General features: G+C 40.2%; 1 protein-coding gene across 4 annotated transcripts in view; it reads left to right on the forward strand.

Moving 5' to 3' along the window:
* CDYL2 (chromodomain Y like 2) overlaps positions 1 to 6,000 on the forward strand; it is a 220,652-nt gene that overhangs the window by 208,935 nt on the left and 5,717 nt on the right. The window lies entirely within an intron of this gene.

Raw genomic sequence — 6,000 nt, forward strand, 5'->3', positions numbered from 1 at the left:
CTTAGGCAATTTAATAATTGAAGTAGCTCAAAGGAAATGTGAGACACGTAAATTTAAAGGCATCTCCACCCCAAATGTTGCCATGGTCTAGTGGTGCCTGACCTGTGGTAGAGCCTTCCCAACTCGTATTGGTCAGATCGGTCACAGTCAGACACATTGCACCTTGACCACAACATAGTGATGTCATTTTGGTCCTCTTGGAGAACAAGGATGACAACCACCCAGGTTTTGGCAAGAGCATTTGGGTTCTCTGTTTTTCTTCTGTTTTTCCACGTAGAAAATGAAGAGCACCCAGGAAATATGGCCCAAATAATCCACCCTTCCTACTCTTTGATCTTGAATCTTCCCCATTGCTACCAAGGTGGGGGCAGGCCACTACAAACATGAGATGACTGAGGACATCACTGTACCCTTGAAGGCCTTAGGAAACCTCGTGGAAGTCAAGCCTCCTGGTCCTGAAAGGGGGCTGAGCCACAGCTATGGGGAATTATCACTGATGGGTACAGAGCTTCCTTCTCTTCCCTTTCCCAGGATGGGTGGGTGTGAAAACAGTCATTGGTTAAGTTTCCTCTCCACAATGACACAGCCTTGCAACAGCACCCTCCCAAGCTCAAAGGGAGCATCACCAAATTTTGGAGTTGGAAGACCCTTCAAGGGCCATGCAGTCCAGTCCACACCTAAACAAAAATGTCCTCCGTAGTGTATCTTCTTTAGAAGGAGTTCTCGGCATCCACAGTTCTTCTGCAGGGTCCGTGGAGAGGTTTTGGGGGTGTTCACAAACTTGGATGGGGAAAAATGTCATCTTTATTTTTACTGACTTCTAACGAAAGTTTAGCATTTACTTCAGTTATTTAAAACCATTATTCTGAGAAGGGGTCCACAGTCTTTGCCAGGCTACCAAAGGGGCCCATGACACACTGAAAGATTAAGAACTCCCGGTCTATAGCATCCAGTCTTAACATGTAGTAGGAGCTGTAGAAATGCTTATTTCCTCCCTCCCTTACATCTTCCCTAGTTTTGTACTTGTGAAATTAATTTCTTCAATCTGTTATCATTAATCAAATTTCTCTTATTTGCCTCAGCCTGACATGCTAGCTAGCTTGTTAAGAGCTTCTCTCGATCCCAACTCTGTCATTTAGGGTGTTAGCTATCCTTTTTAGCCTTGTGTCCTCTGCAGATTTGAAAAGTGTTCCTTCTAGGCCTCTGTCCATGTCATTGATGAAAATGTGAAACAACACCAAGATGAGATGGATCTTTGGGGTAATACACAAAGAGATGACCTTTGAAATTGACATTGACTCCTGGGTCCATCCATTGAACTGGTTGTGAATCCACCGAATTATACAGCTACCCAGTGCCATGTTTTCCATAAAAAATAATTTGGGATACTTTATCAAATGCTTTACTTAAATCTAAGTGAAATGGAGCTTCAGCATTTCTCTGCCCCATCAGTTTAGTAATTTTGACAACAAAAGAGATTTATTAAGAGCCTACTATGTGCCGGGCACCATGTAACTATTATCTCATTTGAGCCTCACAATAACTATGGGAGGTAGGGCTATTATGATCCCCATTTTACAGTTGAGGAAACTGAGGCAGGCAGACATTAAATGACCAAAAGCTCATAAAGTGTCTGAGACCAGATTTGAACTCAGGTCTTCCTGACTCTAGGTTCAGCCTTCTATCCACTACACCATGTAGGTGCTTCTGAGTAAAAGGTTAACCTGGTGTGACCTATTTATGATGAAACCCTGCTGGCAGTTAGTGACCACTCCTTCCTTTTCTAGGTGTTCACTAAAAAAATCATTAGGTTCATCAACAAGCATTTTCTAAGGGCTCACTGTTTGCATGGGGATGCAACAACAGTCCCCTCCCTCAGGGAGGAGATGATATATTACATATAAAAGCAATTCAACTGGGAGGGACTAGCAGTGTGGTGTTTGAGCAGAAGAAGGAAACCAGGAAATGTAAGAGGCAGAGGGGAGGAGAGAATGCATTCCAACCTTGGGCACAAGGACCAGAGCTGGTAATGTCATGTAGGAGGAACATCGGGAAAAGTAGTTTGTCTGGACCTCAGAGTGCTTGGATGGGAGTCATGTAATAATGCTAGTTAAGAAGGTTGGGGCTAGGCTATGAAGAGCTTTAAATGTCAAGCATAGGGATTTATATTTAATCCTGGAGGTAACTGGGAGCAATTGGAGTTTATTGAGTAGTGGTGTGATATGGTCAGAAGGGTGCTTTAGCAAAATAACTGGTGCTTGTATAGATGGTGGATTCCAGAAGGGAGAGACTTGAGGTAGGAAGATGTTTAATAATACATTCTAGAATCTAGGAACCAAGGTCAAGTTCACTGGCCTATAGTTTGCAGACTTTGTTATCACCTCTATTTTGAAGGAATGAGAATCAAGCAGAGTGGATCCCACTGGCAAATTATGAAGCCCGAATGGGAATGAGAGACCTCTATGAACTTAAACTCTGAAATTCCTCTTAAAACATAACTTCTTATCCTTCCACCTGCCCCTCTGCCTTGTTCTTCTTAAACCTCTTCTTATCCTCAGTGACCTCTGGTCATTCTATGTATTTCTGCTTTCCCAGTCCATTGTCCCGATCTGGTTTCCCTTTCCTCCTTTTCCAATCTTGACCCTAGAGTTGCCTATCTCCAGTTCAATATTAAACCCTATCTTAGATTCTCTTGTCCCCTTATCTTACTACTGTTCTTCCTTTTCTAAACCTGTCTTCTCTTCACTTGTACTGTTGAATGCCACTGAAGGAACTTATACAACTACTCTGATCAGGTCCACTATGGATTTACGTTATATATTCTCAATTAAGCCTTCACTGCTGAGTAACAATCCTTTTACTCATCCCTTTATTGGCTGTCTTTTGAAAGCCTCAACCTTCTCTTGCTTCCTCATGACACTTCTAGTATCCTTCCTCTCTCCCTTTCAGTAGAAGACAGAGAAAATAGAGGACATCTATCATAAAACTCCCTCCTCTCCCCAATTTTATACCTTCCATCTCTTCCTCAAGGAGTTAACATCCTATCAAGGGAGTTGACATATATACATATAGAAGTATATAAAAGTAGTTTGACAGGGGGAAGAACTAGCAGGGTGTTGACATTGGCCATTGGATCCAGTCATTGAACTAGTGGTGAATCCTCTTAATTAGCCAATCACCCAGACCCATGTATTCCATAAGAATATCTTAAGATACTTTATCAAATGCTTCACTTAAATATAAGTGAAACAGAGTCTCACCATTTGTCTGGCCTGACATTTTAGTAACTTTGACCACAAAAAAGCATTTATTAAGTATGTCATCCCTCATTCTCTTCTTTTTTACTTTAGTCTTTGAGGAAGAGGTAGCCTTCTCCTTATTAAGTAAGGCAAACCCCTTTATTTGTGCCCTTGATCCTATCCCCTTCCACCTCTTATTGTAGCTTGCCCTTTCAATCATCTCGCTCAAATTCAGGATGTTTTTTTTCCTATTGGCTTCTTTTCTTGCTACCTTTGAGTGTGCCAGATCTCACCCATCATTAAAAAACTTTCACTTGGAACTTTCATCCCCTTAGGCCATTGTCCTGTATCTCTTCTTCCTTTCGCAGCCAGACTCCTAGGGAAAGGCATCTGCATTCCTTGCTTCCACTCCGTCACCTCCCCATCATCTCTCAGTCCCTTACCCCAAGGAGATCTGACTTTATTTGAGATTTTGTTTCAATGCCTCATGAGATGAAAGTCTAGAGCCAGAGAAAAAGAAATGGGTAATCTCTTTATTTCGTCCTTAACAGAGTCCATTTGTAACAGTTGAGAACTTGTCCCATAGAAAGAAACATTAGTTAATAGGTTTCTACCAACATAATGATCTGGCCTGCTCTCCAGCAGAAATGATGTGTTTAGTTGATTTTCTTCACTATTAATAGAATTTACATGGATTACAATATTGGACTTAAAGTGACCATAGATAATAGCAAGAGTATGGGCATTAACTTTAAATATATATAACATATATATGTATAGAAAGTATAATATATGTATATATATAATATATAACATTATATATGCACACATATTAGGCCATGACTTCTTGATCTCATAGGTATAGATGCACATCTATACACACGTGCCATAGCCTATGTATATGTATATTAGGCTATGGCTATCTATATATGTATAAATAGATACATATAGATATATACATTTGTGACTTCTTGATCTCACATATATAGATCTTGATCTGTATATTATCTATATTAATATACACATATGTGTGCCATAGATTTATATATATGTGTGTACATATATATATGTGTATATTAGGCTATGGCTATGTGTATGTATCTATATGTGTGTGTGTGTGTATATATATATATAATACATATATATATATATATATATGTATATGTATTTGTTATAGCTTCTTGATCTCACTTTCCTTGTCTGTACCATGACATTATCAGACTGGATGGTGTCAGAAGTCCTATCCAACTCTAAGCCTGTGATCCCATTATCCCCTGGTCTTTTTTTACACCTTCCCTCCACCTTTATGGACTTTCTTATTTCTGATGAGGTCAACACCATCCTTCCACTCACCCAAGTTTATAACCTTGGAGCCAGTCATCTTTAATTCTTTACTGTTTCCCTCCCTCCCTCCCCTGATATCTAATCATTTGCCAACTCTTGTCTATCTTAACTTCCACAAATATTTCTTATATCCATCCCCTTCTCTCCACTCACATGGAGTATGCTCATAAATATTCCCAGATTTCCGGGGGAAATTAAAAAAATGTGCTGTGACATACTTTTAAATTTAATCAACATTATTAATATTTTCTCCATCACTTTCTTAAGTCTAGACAATCCACAGAACAATAAATCAAGCCCTGATTTGTGGTACTTGCAGATTTTCTGGGGTGTAAATTCTCAACCCTAACAATTTAACAATTGCCTCTCCTGACCTTGCTCCAGCCCACTTCTGGTCACACTCTAGTCTAGTTCATGCAATCACCACCTATTGCCTAGGCTACTGAAGTAAGACTCCTGATTGGTTTCCATTCCTCCAGGTTCTCCCCTCCCTATGCCTCTAATGAGCTGACAAACAAGGTTCCTAAAGCACAGATCAGACCAAGAAGCTCCAGTGGTTTCTTGTTACTTCTGTGATAAAATATAAAATATTCTCATCTTTAAAGCCCTCCAGTCTACCTTTACAAGCTCACTGCACATGACCCCCTTTTATCCGTTCTCTGTACCAGCCCAACTGACCTACTTGCTGATCTCCATTCATTCTATTCCATTCCCCGCTACTGAGCCTTTCATGGGCTGTTCCCTATGCCTGGAAAGCACTCCCCATTCATCTTTGCCTTTCAGATTCCCTCGATTCCTTGAAGGCTCAGTCCAGGTGCCACTTCCTAAAGAAAAGAAAAAAAAAAGACTTTTCCTTATTTCCACAGTTAGTGTTTCCTGACCTGCAATTTTTTTGTATCCATTTTGTGTTTAGTTTCTGTCAACGTGTTTCTCCCTAATACAATGTAAGCTGCTTGCAGGCTAGGAACGTGCTCCTTTTGTTTCTATCTCCCTTGCATCTAGTGCAGTGTCTTGTCCAGAATAGATGCTTAACAAATGTTTGTTAAATTGCAAATGAATTGAATCCATCTTTTAAGCAGCAGAGCCACGATTTGAGTCTGGGTCCTCCTGTTTTAAATGCAATGTTCTTTCTACTCCAAACCTGCATTCCTTTCAGTACACTGTTCTCTAAGTCCCTTTAAGACCAATCTATGACCCACTTTCATACTTTCTGTCTGTCTCTAACAGCCATATTCAGGCAAATGCTATATTTAGTGCCAATAATTAGGATAGAGGAGTTACCTCATCTCAGAAGTGCTTTAGAAAAGGGAGGTAGCTTGGTAGTCAAAGGACCTGGGTTTGAATCTTGACTGTTATTTACTGTGTGTGTGTGTGTGTGTGTGTGTGTGTGTGTGTGTGTGTGTGTGTGTGTGTGTGT

Source organism: Vombatus ursinus, unplaced genomic scaffold (genome assembly GCF_900497805.2).
Source record: "Vombatus ursinus unplaced genomic scaffold, bare-nosed wombat genome assembly UNPS02014778.1, whole genome shotgun sequence".
In the NCBI taxonomy this organism is placed as follows: domain Eukaryota; kingdom Metazoa; phylum Chordata; class Mammalia; order Diprotodontia; family Vombatidae; genus Vombatus; species Vombatus ursinus.